At 39.1% G+C, this 15,666-nt stretch overlaps 1 pseudogene; it reads right to left on the minus strand.

Moving 5' to 3' along the window:
- LOC141042874 (uncharacterized) overlaps positions 1 to 15,202 on the minus strand; it is a 44,913-nt pseudogene extending 29,711 nt beyond the window's left edge.
- Positions 15,203 to 15,666: the final 464 nt, after the last annotated feature.

Here is a 15,666-nt window from a genome sequence, read left to right on the forward strand (position 1 = left end):
CCTTCCATACCAACATTTTCCAAGGAATATTATTTAAGAACATAAAGTAAATTCATTTTTCATTTCGGGACTGGGCATCCCTAATACCTTGCCTTACTCTCGTGCAATGACAATTGAATAAACACTCATCGTGAGAATAACACATCTAGCATGGAAAATATTAGCCACCCCTCACCGCCCCGCGAGCAAAATGAACACACAAAAGAGAAGTTTATTTTGAAAATTAGAGATGGGACATACAAATTTGCTTAGAACGGCAAAAGAATACCACATATAGGTAGATATAGTGGACACATGTGGCAAAACTGGTTTAAAGGTTTTTGGATGCACGAGTAGAGATCATACTTAGTGCAAAATGAAGGCGCAAAAGATTGAGAAGCGACCAACCAAGAAACGAATAATCTCATAAGCCAGCATTAAGCATAATGAACACCGAATAATGCACCACAAGTAGGATATAATTTCATTGCATAATTATTGACTTTCGTGCTTGCATAGGGAATCACAAACCTTAACACCAAAATTCTTACTAAAGCATAATTACTCATCAACATAACTCATATATCACATCATCATATCTCAAAACTATTACTAAGAATCAAGTTTATTTTGTCCAATGATCTTCATGAAAGTTTTTATTATATCCTTCTTGGATATCTATCACTTTGGGACTAATGTTTATATGTTGCTTTTGATAAGCTCAAACAAATATAAGTGAAGATCATGAGCATAATATTTTCTTTCTCTCAAATTAATTTAAGTGAAGCAAGAGATAATTTCTTGAAAATTTTATTAACTCTCAAATAAATCTAAGTGAAGCAAGAGAGCATTTCTTCAAAAATACTAAAGCACACCGTGCTAAAAAAGATATAAGTGAAGCACTAGAGCAAGTCCATAGCTCATAAAAATTTAAGTGAAGCATAGAGAGCAATTCTAACAAGTCATGACATAATTTTGCTCTCCCAAATAGGTGTGTCCAGCAAGGAATCAAGACATAAAACACAAAATAAAACAAGCAAAGACTCATATCATACAAGATGCTCCAAGCAAAACACATAGTATGTGACGAATAAAAATATAGCTTCGAGTAAAATACCGATGATCGTTAGAAGAAAGAGGGGATGCCACTCGGGGGCATCCCCGGCATCCCAAAGCTTAGGCTCTTCTTACTCCTTATTCCTTCATCCACCGTAAGATAACCCAAAACTTGAAAACTTCAATCATACAAAACTCAACAAAACCTTCGTGAGATCCGTTAGTAAAAGAAAGCAAATCACTACTATAAGTATTGTACCAAACCAATTAATATATATTTTTTGCATCATATCTACTGTATTCCAGGTTTTGTATGGCAAAAACTCATCAAAGAAAACCATAGAGCCATCAAAACAAGCACACAACGCAAAGAAAACAGAATCTGTCAAAACAGAATAGTCTACAGCAATATGACTATTTTTAAAACTTCAGGAACTCCAAAAATTCAGAATTATTAGGACGACCTGATAAATTTGGATATTAATCTACTGCAAAAATAATTGGCATTTTAGCACGCTCTGGTAAAAAATGAGAATTGTTTTCTTGAGAGAAAAAGTTTCTGTTTTTCAGCAAGATCAAACAACTATCACCCAAGAAGATCCTAAAGGCTTTACTTGGCACAAACACTAACTAAAACACAAAAAACACAATCATAATAGTAGCATAATTGTGTAAACACTCGAGAACAGAAGGCAAAAAGCAAAAATAAATTGTATTCATTGGGTTGCCTCCCAACAAGCGCTATAGTTTAAAGCCCTTAGCTAGGCATAAAGCAAGGATCTAAGTTTTGTCATCTTTGTTTCGAGGTCCATAAGATGCCCTCATGATTGATTCATATGGTGGCCTAATTGTTGTTCTAGGGAAGTGTTCCATACCCTTCCTCAAAGTAAATTGGAACTTAATATTGCCTTCTTTCATATAATCACGGCACCAATAGTGCGTAAAAATGGTCTACCAAGAATAATTGGACAAGACAGATTGCAATTAATATCAATAAAATCTATGGGCACATAATTCCTATTTGCAATAATAAGAACATCATTAATTCCTCCCATAGGCTTTTTAATAGTAGAATCTGCCAAGTGCAAATTTAAAGACCATTCTTTAAGATCGGTAAGACCAAGCACATCACATAAAGATTTCGGAATTGTAGAAACACTAGCACCCAAGTCACACAAAGTAAAACACTCATAATTTTTAATCTTGACTTTGATAGTAGGTTCCCATTCATCATGCAATTTTCTAGGAATTGCATCTTCTAATTCCAATTTTTCTTCAAAAGCTTTCATCATAGTATCAACAATATGTTTAGTAAAAGCTTTATTTTTTCATAAGCATGGGGTGAATTTATCATGGATTGCAACAAAGAAATACAATCAATCAAAGAGCAACTATCATAAATAAAGTCTTTGTAATCCAAAAGAGTGGGCACATCACTAGTTAAAGTTTTGACCTCTTCAAACCCACTTTCGTCAATTTTCTCAACAAGATTTTCACCCTCCGAAATACTGGGACGCCTTCTAGCTAAAGTTGACTCTTCTCCAATCCCTTTTTCATCAATTTTAATTTTACTAAACAAGGAATCAATAGAGGAAACACCAATCATTTTAAGGTCTTCATCACTTTTGCGAAAGAAACCACTAGAAAACGCTTTTTCTAAAAAATCTCTTTTAGCTCTAAGCATAGCGGTTCTTTTCTTACTTTCATCCATAGAAACATAAAGAGCTTTAATTGATTCATCAACCTTAGGCACAAAAATTTTCATCTTGAGATTTTCCGCGTCATGAGAAATTCTAACACTTCTAGACAAATCATCAATCTTATTCAACTTTTCTTCTATGGAAGTGTTGATAAATTTCTTAATATTGTTCTGAAGATCAGAGGTGTTCCTATTATTATTATAAGATTGATTTCCATAGGAATTACCATAATTATTAGAGGAATTACTAGGAAAAGGCCTAGGATTAAAATTACCTCTATAAGCATTGTTGTTGAAATTTTTCGAGAGATAAAATTCACATCAATGGCATCACTATTTTGCTCAATCAAAGTAGACAAAGGAATATCATTAAATCAATAGGAGCACTTTTACTAGCAACCAATTTCATAAGAGCGTCAACTTTTTCACTCAAAGAACAAATTTCTTCAACCGAATTAACTTTTTTACTAGTAGGAGCTCTTTCGATATGCCATTGTGAATAATTAGCCATGATATTATCAAGCAATTTGGTGGCTTCACCCAAAGTAATTTCCATAAAAGTACCACCCGCGATGGAATCTAAAAGATTACGAGAAACAAAACTCAACCCCGCATAAAAATTTTGTATGATCATCCAAAGATTTAACCCATGAGTTGGGCAATTCCTTAGCATCATTTTCATCCTTTCCAAAGATTGTGCAACATGTTCATGAAATTCATGATCTGGGTTCTAAGGGAAATAATTTTTGCGGGCGGAAAATACTTAGTGATAAAAGCATCTTTGCACTTATTCCAAAAATCGATACTATTGCGAGGCAAAGAAGAGAACCATTTTTTGGCAAAATCACGCAAAGAAAATGGAAATAATTTCATCTTCACAACATCATTGTCCACATATTTTTTCTTTTGCATATCGCATAATTCCATGAAGGTATTAAGATGGGATGCGACATCCTCATTAGGAGTGCCGGAAAATTGATTTTTCATAACAAGATTCAGCAAAGCAGTATTAATATCACAAGACTCTGCACTAGTGGCGGGAGGAGCAATCGGAGTGCCGATAAAATCATTGTTGTTGGTATTTTAGAAATCACACAACTTGGTGTTCTCTTGAGTCATGATGACTACGCAACAAGATTGCACAGATCTGGCAAGAAAACGGCGAATGGAAAAAGAGGGGCGAATAAAAAGCAAATTTTTGTGAAGTGGGGGAGAGGAAAATGAGAGGCAAATGGCAAATAATGTAAATCGAGAGGACATGATATTTGTGATTAGGAACCTGGTATATGTTGAAGATCCTTCCCGGCAACGGCGCCAGAAATTCCTTTTGATGCGGTTTGAAGCTACGTTGGTATTTCTCCAACGAGGAAGGGATGATGCAGCACAGCGGCGGTAGGTATTTTCCTCAGATGTGAAACCAAGGTTATTGAACCAGTAAGAGAACCAAGCAAAACAACATAAACAACACCTGCACACAAATAACAACTTCTCGCAACCGGACGTGTAAAAGGGGTTGTCAATCCCTTTAGTGTAGCGGCGCCCCAAGATGGGCAAATGGATGTGAATAAAATTGTAGTAGATTGATAGATCGAACGCCAAATAAAATAAATAAGAATAAAACACAGCAAGGTATTTTTCTATTTTTGGTTTAATAGATCTGAAAATAAAAGCAAAGGAAAATAGATCGCAAAGGCAAATAATAAGAGAAAGAGACCCGGGGGCCGTAGGTTTTACTAGTGGCTTCTCTCGAGAAAAATAGCAAACGGTGCGTGAACAAATTACGCAATTGATAGAACTTCAAATAATCATGATGATATCCAGGCAATGATCATTACATAGGCATCACGTCCAAGATTAGTAGACCGACTCCTGCCTGCATCTACTACTATTACTCCACACATCGACCGCTATCCAGCATGCATCTAGTGTATTAAGTTCATGGAGAAACGGAGTAATGCAATAAGAACGATGACATCATGTAGACAAGATCTATCTATGTAGAGATAGACCCCGTCGTTTTATCCTTAGTAGCAACGATACATACGTGTCGGTTCCCTTTCTGTCACTGGGGTCAAGCACCGTAAGATCGAACCCACTACCAAGCACCTCTTCCCATTGCAAGATAAATAGATCAAGTTGGCCAAACAGAACACAAATATCGGAGAAGAAATACAAGGCTATATGCAATCATGTATAAAAGAGATCAAAGAAACTCAAATACTTTCATGGATATAAAATGATAGATCTGATCATAAACTCAAAATTCATCGATCCCGACAAACACACCGCAAAAAGAGTTACATCACATGGATCTCCAAGAGACCATTGTATTGAGAATTCAGCGACAGAGAGGAAGCCATCTAGCTACTAACTACGGACCCGAAGGTCTACAAAGAACTACTCACGCATCATCGGAGAGACATCAATGGAGGTGGTGAACCCCATCCGAGATGGTGTCTAGATTGGATCTGGTGGTTCTGGACTCTGCGGTGGCTGGAATTGATTTTTGTCAATTGCTTTAGGGTTTCTGTAATATTGGGGTATTTATAGAGCAAAGAGGCGGTCTAGGGGGCACCCGAGGTGGGTAAAACCTACCAGGGCGCGCATGGGCCTCCTGGCGCGCCCTGGTGGGTTGTGCTATCCTCGGAGAAACCCCCAGGCGCAACCAGGGCCCATTAGGTGTCTTCTAGTCCAAAAAAAATCTCCGTAAAGTTTCGTTGCATTTGGACTCCGTTTGGTATTGATTTCCTGCGATGTAAAAAACATGCAGAAAACAGCAAGTAGCACTTGGCACTATGTTAATACGTTAGTACAAAAATCATATAAAATGATTATAAAATATCCAAGGTTGATAATATAACAGCATGGAACAATAAAAAATTGTAGATACGTTAGAGACGTATCACTCAGCCATAGGTTCTATCATATTTGCTATGCTGTGTAACAGACCTGATGTGTGCCTTGCTATAAGTTTAGCAGGGAGGTACCAAAGTAATCCAGGAGTGGATCACTGGACAGCGGTCAAGAACATCCTGAAGTACCTGAAAATGACTAAGGATATGTGATAGAGGCAAAGGTGTCCCGTCTTTCGATGAGATGATGGATATCGCTTTGGTGGAAGTCGACTTTTGACGATCCGACTACGAACGTGCGATGACGTCGCGCCTTAGCAATCGCTAAACCAACTCCGTGAGGTTATTGACCACGCCGGAGCACGATCAACCTGACCACGAGGGTCCGTTTCCTGCGAGCAAACGAAGAACAAGCAAGAAACTAAGATTGCAATCTGGATATTGCGAATATAAGATGAAAGCTTTATTGATCAAGGTGGGGTTCTGTGACGCCTTTGTCTGGTCGTTGAACACAAACGAAGTACGCGAAGTTGCAGCTATGGCGAACTTTTAATCTAAACAAAACCCAAAGTCTAAACGACGCCCTAAGGGCTGTATATATGGAGGAAGAGGGGAGAATTTCGTGGCCCTTGGGGAAGGGGTCCGAAACCAACCCTATCTCTTGTTTCCCCACACATACGGACTCTAAAAACAGCCTATACTCAAGTATTTCGAAATTACATGGGCCTGGCCCAATAATAAGGTGACGCAGCACCTAGAATAGCCTCTGGACGAAAGTTATGAAGTAGCATCTTGTATATTTCGTCCAAGGCTTCATGCACGCATTATGGTGGCTCCAACGTCCTAAAATCATCACTTGTAACTCCGTTCTTGTTCCCCATGCGCATGCCATCATCTCCATGCTTGTTCTTGCTCCAATGTTCATCCTTCTCAAAGCTAGGCCCTTCATTTGTAAGCAAAACAAATGTATCCAATTTAGGCAGCATCATATTCTCATGAACATTAGAATCATTACAAAGAATAAAGCTAGGCCCGAATTTTGACCAGTCTCAATTGGAACGCGCTGTGCTCGTCCCACTTGATTTGGAAGGCGGCGTTGGAGATGTGGTTGTTGTTGTTGTAGAGGTGCGACAGGTGCAGCCGGTGGTGGTTGGGGAAGACGCTTGAGCAATTCATTAAACCTGTTATCCAGCTTTGTCTCAAACGACTTCTCCACGGCATCTATCTTCTCCATAGCCTCTTCAAATCTGTTTAGCACATGTCCCACCTGGCCACTCATCATTTGCTGAAATTTATCATGCAACCCCTTGTTCGTCATGTTCTCCCAATCAGTCTCATCGGCTTGTGATCCTGCCATGGTTAGCAGCAATAGAAACACAAAAGAATATGATCCTACAGACTACTAGGAAGTGGTGGTGATGGTGGTGTGTCACAAATCCTTCAAGCGAATCTCAAATTCTTACCAGTTCTTACCCAGCAGCAGGTGGTGATCGGCAACCGTTGTAGTCAAAACTCTCAAAGAGCTTGGATAGAGCGATTACCAGGGAGAGTCAAACGCACGACGTAGATGTATGTGGAGCTGGGAAGGCTTATAATATGGTAGCAAAAAGGGTTAGCAATAATCAATTCAGATATGCAAAGTTGAATAAACGCTCAACGACGGTAGTGTGCTGGTCCTAGGCTAGACCGTGCTAGAGACGCGAGCCTAGAACACTAACAAAATCACGGCGCTGCACGTAAACAAGGGAGGAGCTCGCTCTTAATTTTTTTCACTTTTTTTTGCACTTTTTTTGCTCCGCAACAATTTTTTTCGAAAAAGTCTACAAATGGTCTAAAAACTGCCTAGCCAGAATTTTCCAGACTTAGTTTTTATTTAAATTGGAACTATTTTTCTACTGCGGGTAACACAAAAGTTTGGGAGTCCTTCTCTGTCACGACTCGGAGTATGGTGTGATCTGGAAATCCAAACAGAGTAACAAAATACAGGACTTGGACTAGGACTGGTGGCGGAGATGAATCTGGTGGAACTCGGACTGGTGGCGGAGATGAATCTGGTGGAACTCAGACTGGTGGCGGATATATGTTGCAGGTGTACTCGGATTGGCGTGATGGCGGCGGACATGTGGTGGCGTATATGGACTCGGATTGGCGGTGAATATGTGGTGGTGGTATATGGCAGCGGCGATGAAGTTGGTGCGGTGGTGGTATATGGCAGCAGCGATGATGATGATGCGGTGGTGATATATGGCAGCGGCAACGTGACAACCTGTGAACAGAACTCGAAACTCTAAAGGACTAGACGCTAAGACCAGCAACTTGACACGACGATGCAACCGCAAATTCAACAAAGCAAACACAGAAAAGATTATGCAAAGGCTTAGATTGGTTCGGATAGGATGAACTAACCCTAAATTTTTTTTTTGGCTTTTTCGTGGACTATAGGTATGAAGAACAAACTCGATCTAAACTACGAAAAACTGTAAAATCTCACCGAGCAACCTGGAAATCTGATACCACTTGATAGAGGCAAAGGTGTCCCGTCTTTCAATGAGATGATGGATATCGCTTTGGTGGAAGTCGACTTTGACGATCCGACTACGAACGTGCGATGACGTCGCGCCTTAGCAATCGCTAAACCAACTCCGAGAGGTTATTGACCACGCCGGAGCACGATCAACCTGACCACGAGGGTCTGTTTCCTGCGAGCAAACGAAGAACAAACAAGAAACTGAGATTGCAATCTGGATATTGCGAATATAAGATGAAATCTTTATTGATCAAGGTGGGGTTCTGTGACGCCTTTGTCTGGTCGTTGAACACAAACGAAGTACGCGAAGTTGCAGCTATGGCGAACTTTTAATCTAAACAAAACCCAAAGTCTAAACGATGCCCTAAGGGCTGTATATATGGAGGAAGAGGGGGGAATTTCGTGGCCCTTGGGGAAGGGGTCCGAAACCAAACCTATCTCTTGTTTCCCCACACATACGGACTCTAAAAACAGCCTATACTCAAGTATTTGGAAATTACAGGGGCCTGGCCCAATAATAAGGTGACGCAGCACCTAGAATAGCCTCTAGACGAAAGTTATGAAGTAGCATCTTGTATATTTCGTCCAAGGCTTCATGCACGCATTATGGTGGCTCCAATGTCCTGAAATCATCACTTGTAACTCCGTTCTTGTTCCCCATGCGCATGCCATCATCTCCATGCTTGTTCTTGCTCCAATGTTCATCCTTCTCAAAGCTAGGCCCTTCATTTGTAAGCAAAACAAATGTATCCAATTTAGGCAGCATCATATTCTCATGAACATTAGAATCTTTACCAAGAAACGAAAGTACCTGGTAATTTAATTGGCGTGCGCGAGCTCTAGTAATTGGTCCAGTATGTATAGCAGCAGGGGCTGTGGGTGTAACAATGGTATTGATGTCCTCATCAAAAGCTAACACCGACAGTTTGTTTCTTACAATCTATTTTACCATTGACGGTGTTCAAGAAAGGTCTACCAAATATAATGGGACAAAATTTATCTTGTGGGGTGGTAAGAACAAGAAAATCAGTAGGGTATTTTATCTTCCCACACAAGACTTCAACATCTCTAAGAATCCCAATTGGTGATATAGTATCTCTATTAGCAAGTTTAATAGTAACATCTAGGTCTTCTTGACAAGCATTTTACGAAAAGCACCATGAATAAAGTGTGAAGCAGCATCAGTCATTAAATATCTAGGGACTCCAAACCTTGGGAAAATAACTTCCTTAAGCATTTTAATAGAGGTGTTGTGATCAACACTACTAGTTGGAATAGCTTCTACCCATTTGGTAATATAATCAACAGCAACAAAAATATGTGTATACCCGTTAGAGGAAGGAAAAGGTCCCATGTAATCAAATCCCCAAACATCAATGGTTCAACAACAAGTGAATAACTCATAGGCATTTCTTGACGCTTACCAATATTACCTATTCTTTGGCATTCATCACAAGATGAGACAAACTTACGAGCATCCTTGAAGAGAGTAGGCCAATAAAATCCAGATTGCAATACCTTGTGAGCAGTTCTATCTCCAGCGTGATGACCTCCATAAGCTTCGGAGTGACATTTCCGTAGGATTTGTCCCTGTTCATGCTCAGGTACACAATGTCTAATAATACCATCTACTCCTTCTTTATAAAGATGTGGGTCATCCCAAAAGTAATGTCTTAAATCATAGAAGAATTTTTTCTTTTGTTGGTATGTAAGTCTAGGAGGTAAATATTTAGCAACAATATAATTAGCATAATCAACATACCAAGGAGTACTATTAGCAACATTTATTGCAGCTAACTGCTCATCAGGAAAACTATCATCAATAGGTAGTGGGTCATCAAGCACATTTTCAAGCCTAGACAACTTATCTGCTACAGGGTTGTCAACTCCTTTTCTATCAATAATATGTAAATCAAATTCTTGTAACAAGAGAACCCAACGAATAATTCTAGGTTTAGCATCTTTCTTTTCCATAAGATATTTAATAGCAGCATGGTCTGTGTGAACAGTTACTTTGGAATCAACAATATAAGGTCTAAATTTATCACAAGCAAACACCTTTGCTAAAAATTCTTTTTCAGTAGTAGCATAATTTCTTTGGGCATTGTCTAGAGTTTTACTAGCATAATGAATAACATTCAATTTCTTATCAACTCTTTGTCCTAGAACAGCACCAACAGCATAATCACTAGCATCACACATAATTTCAAAAGGCAAGTTCCAATCAGGTGGTTGAACAATAGGTGCAGAAATTAAGGCTTTCTTGAGTGTATCAAAGGCTTCTAAACAATCATCATCAAAAACAAAAGGAACATCCTTTTGCAAAAGACTAGTGAGAGGCCTAGAAATTTTAGAGAAGTCCTTAATAAATCTCCTATAGAAACCAGCATGACCTAGGAAACTACGAATACCTTTGATGTCCTTAGGACATGGCATTTTCTCAATTGCATCAACCTTTGTTTGGTCCACTTCAATACCTCTTTCAGAAATTTTATGACCCAAGACAATGCCCTCATTAACCATAAAGTGGCACTTCTCCCAATTCAAGACAAGATTTGTTTGTTCACATCTCTGCAAAACTCGCCTAAGATTGCTTAAACAGTCATCAAAGGACTTCCCATAAATAGAAAAGTCATCCATGAAACCCTCAACAATCTTTTCAAAAAGTCAGAGAATATAGCAGTCATACATCTTTGAAAGGTAGCAGGTGCATTACATAAACCGACAGGCATACGTCTATAAGCAAATGTTCCAAAAGGACAAGTAAAAGTGGTCTTTTGTTGATCAGATTGTAAAACAGGTATTTGTGAAAAGCCAGAGTATCCATCAAGGAAGCAAAAATGTGTGTGCTTAGATAGTCTTTCTAACAATTGATCAATAAAAGGCAGAGGGTAATGATCTTTTCTAGTAGCTTTATTTAATTTTCTATAATCAATTACCATTCTATAGCCCGTGACAATTCTTTGTGGAATAAGCTCATTCTTATCAATAAGAACAACAGTAATACCTCCCTTCTTAGGGACACAATGAACATGACTTACCCATTTAATATCAGCTATAGGATAGATTATACATGCTTCCAGAAGTTATAATATTTCCGTTCTTACCACTTCTTCCATCTTCGGATTAAACCGACGTTGATGATCAACAACTGGTTTAGCATCAGGTTCCACATCAATTTTGTGCTGACATAGAGTGGGACTAATGCCCTTTAAATCATCAAGAGTATATCCAATAGCAGCTCGGAGCTTCCTTAGAACTTTCAATAATCTTTCTTCTTCATGTTCTGAAAGGTTAGCCTGATAATAACAAGATATATCTTCTTTTCATCAAGATAAGCATATTTCAAAGTGTCTGGCAATTGTTTTAATTCAAACATAGGGTCACCCTTAGGTGGAGGAGGACCTCCAAGAGTTTCAATAGGCAAATTGTGTTTAAGCAGAGGACATTGTTCAAAGAAGATCCTATCTATTCCATTTCTTTCATGCATATGTAAATTATTCTCATGGTCTAGCAAGTATTGCTCTACAGGATCAATATGTGGCACCGCAATAGAAGCAAGACCAATTAATTAATCCTTACTAGGCAATCCTTTTTCATGATGATTTCTACTAAACTTGGAAAAATTGAACTCATGAGATTCATCACCAAAGCTGATAGAGGCAAAGGTGTCCCGTCTTTCGATGAGATGATGGATATCGCTTTGGTGGAAGTCGACTTTGACGATCCGACTACGAACGTGCGATGACGTCGCGCCTTAGCAATCGCTAAACCAACTCCGAGAGGTTATTGACCATGCCGGAGCACGATCAACCTGACCACGAGGGTCTGTTTCCTGCGAGCAAACGAAGAACAAACAAGAAACTGAGATTGCAATCTGGATATTGCGAATATAAGATGAAAGCTATATTGATCAAGGTGGGGTTCTGTGATGCCTTTGTCTGGTCGTTGAACACAAACGAAGTACGCGAAGTTGCAGCTATGGCGAACTTTTAATCTAAACAAAACCCAACGTCTAAACGACACCCTAAGGGCTGTATATATGGAGGAAGAGGGGAGAATTTCGTGACCCTTGGGGAAGGGGTCCGAAACCAACCCTATCTCTTGTTTCCCCACACATACGGACTCTAAAAACAGCCTATACTCAAGTATTTCGAAATTACATGGGCCTGGCCCAATAATAAGGTGACGCAACACCTAGAATAGCCTCTGGACGAAAGTTATGAAGTAGCATCTTGTATATTTCGTCCAAGGCTTCATGCACGCATTATGGTGGCTCCAACGTCCTGAAATCATCACTTGTAACTCCGTTCTTGTTCCCCATGCGCATGCCATCATCTCCATGCTTGTTCTTGCTCCAATGTTCATCCTTCTCAAAGCTAGGCCCTTCATTTGTAAGCAAAACAAATGTATCCAATTTAGGCAACATCATATTCTCATGAACATTAGAATCATTACCAAGAAACGAAAGTACCTGGTAATTTAATTGGCGTGCGCGAGCTCTAGTAATTGGTCCAGTATGTATAGCAGCAGGGGCTGTGGGTGTAACAATGGTATTGATGTCCTCATCATCCTCCCCTTCTTGAAATGAAGTCGTCCTCGACGGAAGCTCATCTCCCTCACCCAAATAAGGCTTCAAATCTGCAATGTTAAAAGTGGGACTAACCCGAAAATCTGCAGGCAGCTCAAGTTTATATGCATTATCATTTATTTTCTCTAACACCTTAAAAGGACCATCAGCACGTGGCATTAGCTTTGATTTGCGCAAATCAGGAAATCTATCCTTACGCAAATGTAACCAAACAAGATCTCCAGGTGCAAACACAACATGTCTTCTACCCTTATCTCCAGCAAGTTTATATTTAGCATTCATACGCTCAATGTTTTCCTTAGTTAACTCATGCATTTTTAAGATCAATTCAGCACGTTGTTTAGCATCAAAATTAACCTTCTCCGAAGATGGAAGAGGCAACAAATCAATAGGTGCACGAGGTAGGAAACCATACACAATTTCAAAAGGGCACATCTTAGTAGTAGAATGCAATGAACGATTATAAGCAAACTCAATATGAGGCAAGCATTCTTCCCACATTTTCTTATTATTCTTCAAAACAGCCCTAAGCATAGTAGACAATGTTCTATTGACTACTTCAGTTTGTCCATCAGTTTGGGGGTGACAAGTAGTACTAAAAAGCAGTTTAGTCCCCAACTTAGCCCATAAACATCTCCAAAAGTGGCTAAGAAATTTAGTATCACGATCTGAAACAATAGTATTTGGCACGCCATGCAAACGAATAATTTCACGGAAGAACAAATCAGCAACATTAACAGCATCATCGCTTTTATGACATGGTATAAAGTGTGCCATTTTTGAGAATCTATCCACGACAACAAATATGCTATCCCTCCCCTTCTTTGTTCGAGGTAAACCTAAAACAAAGTCCATAGATATATCCTCCCAAGGAACACTAGGTACAGGCAAAGGCATATATAAACCATGAGGATTGAGTCGTGACTTAGCTTTTTGACATGTAGTGCAGCGAGCAACAAAACGCTCAACATCCCGTCTCATCTTTGGCCAAAAGAAATGTGTAGCAAGTACGTCCTCCGTCTTCTTCACGCCAAAGTGTCCCATTAATCCTCCTCCATGCGCCTCCTGCAACAACAAAAGACGAAGAGAGCTAGCTGGAATGCATAGCTTGTTAGCACGGAACACAAATCCATCATTAACGACAAACTTGTTCCAGGTTCTTCCTTCTTTACAATTCTGCAAAACATCTTTAAAATCAGCATCATGCACATATTGATCTTTGATGGTCTCCAAACCAAATATTTTGAAGTCAAGTTGTGAAAGCATAGTATAGCGACGAGACAATGCATCAGCAATAACATTTTCTTTACCCTTCTTGTGTTTAATGACATAAGGGAAAGCTTCAATGAATTCAACCCATTTAGCATGTCTACGATTCAGTTTAGCTTGACTTTTAATATGTTTCAAAGATTCATGATCAGAATGTATAACAAATTCTTTGGGCCATAAATAATGTTGCCATGTTTCTAAAGTCCCAACAAGAGCATATAGTTCTTTATCATAAGTAGAATAATTCAGACTAGGCCCACTCAATTTTTCAGAAAAGTATGCAACAGATTTACCATCTTGTAATAACACACCTCCTAATCCAATTCCACTAGCATCACATTCAAGCTCAAAAGTCTTATTAAAATCAGGAAGTTGGAGTAAAGGAGCATGTGTCAACTTATCTTGCAATACCGTGAAGGCTTCTTCCTGTGCGGTACCCCAAACAAAAGGCACATCCTTCTTTGTAAGCTCGTTGAGAGGTGCATCAATGGTGCTGAAATCTCTCACAAAACGCCTATAGAAACCAGCGAGACCAAGGAATCACCTCACTTGTGTGACCGTTTTGGGCTGCGGCCAACTCTCAATAGCTTCAATCTTGGCTTTATCAACTTCAATTCCCAGTGGAGTAACAACATAGCCAAGAAAAGATACTCGGTCGGTGCAAAAGGTGCACTTCCCAAGGTTACCAAACAAATGTGCATCACGTAGAGCAATAAAAACAACACGTAAATGCTCCAAATGTTCTTCTAAAGATTTGCTATAAATCAGTATATCATCAAAATAGACTACCACAAATCGTCCAATAAAAGCACGTAAAACTTCGTTCATTAGTCTCATGGAAGTACTAGGTGCATTAGTTAACCCAAAAGGCATGACTAACCACTCATATAAACCAAACTTAGTTTTAAATGCTGCTTTCCATTCATCTCCCAGTTTCATACGAATTTGATGGTATCCACTACGCAAATCAACTTTGGAAAATATTGTAGAGCCAATCAATTCATCAAGCATATCATCTAGCCTAGTAATAGGATGACGATAAGGAATAGTAATGTTATTAATGCCTCTACAATCAACACACATACGAGATGTACCATCCTTTTTAGGCACAAGTATAATAGGAACAGCACAAGGACTAAGAGATTCGCGTATATAACCTTTGTCGAGCAGCTCCTGTACTTGACGCATAATCTCCTTCGTCTCCTCTGGATTGGTACGGTATGGTGCATGGTTGATGCTCGATCCCTCGAATAGGTGGTAATCCCGGTGGCACGTCTTGTGGAAAGACGTCAGCGAACTCCTGCAAAATTTTAGTGACAGCAGGGGGCAAAGAGGAAGGCACGTCCTCGAATGAAAATAATGCGTCTTTGCACACAAAAGCATAGCAAACAGATTTGTTGAAATCTAGCTCATCAATATCAGATTTTGTGGCAAGTAAACATGCACTTTTCAATTTAATTTCAGAAACAACACTAGATGGTTTATTATTAGGTTTCATTTGTTGCTCAAATTCTTTTGCCACAATCTGATTTTCACTCTTATTTTTCTCCTGTTTTGCTTTATTAGCTCTATTAATGTCATCTTTCAAAATGGAATCAGGAGTCATAGGAAGCAAAGTAATATTTTTATCCTTATGAACAAGAGTATACTGATTGTTTCTACCATGGTGTACAGAGTTTTTATCAAATTGCCA

The sequence above is a fragment of the Aegilops tauschii genome, chromosome 3 (genome assembly GCF_002575655.3).
Source record: "Aegilops tauschii subsp. strangulata cultivar AL8/78 chromosome 3, Aet v6.0, whole genome shotgun sequence".
NCBI lineage: Eukaryota > Viridiplantae > Streptophyta > Magnoliopsida > Poales > Poaceae > Aegilops > Aegilops tauschii.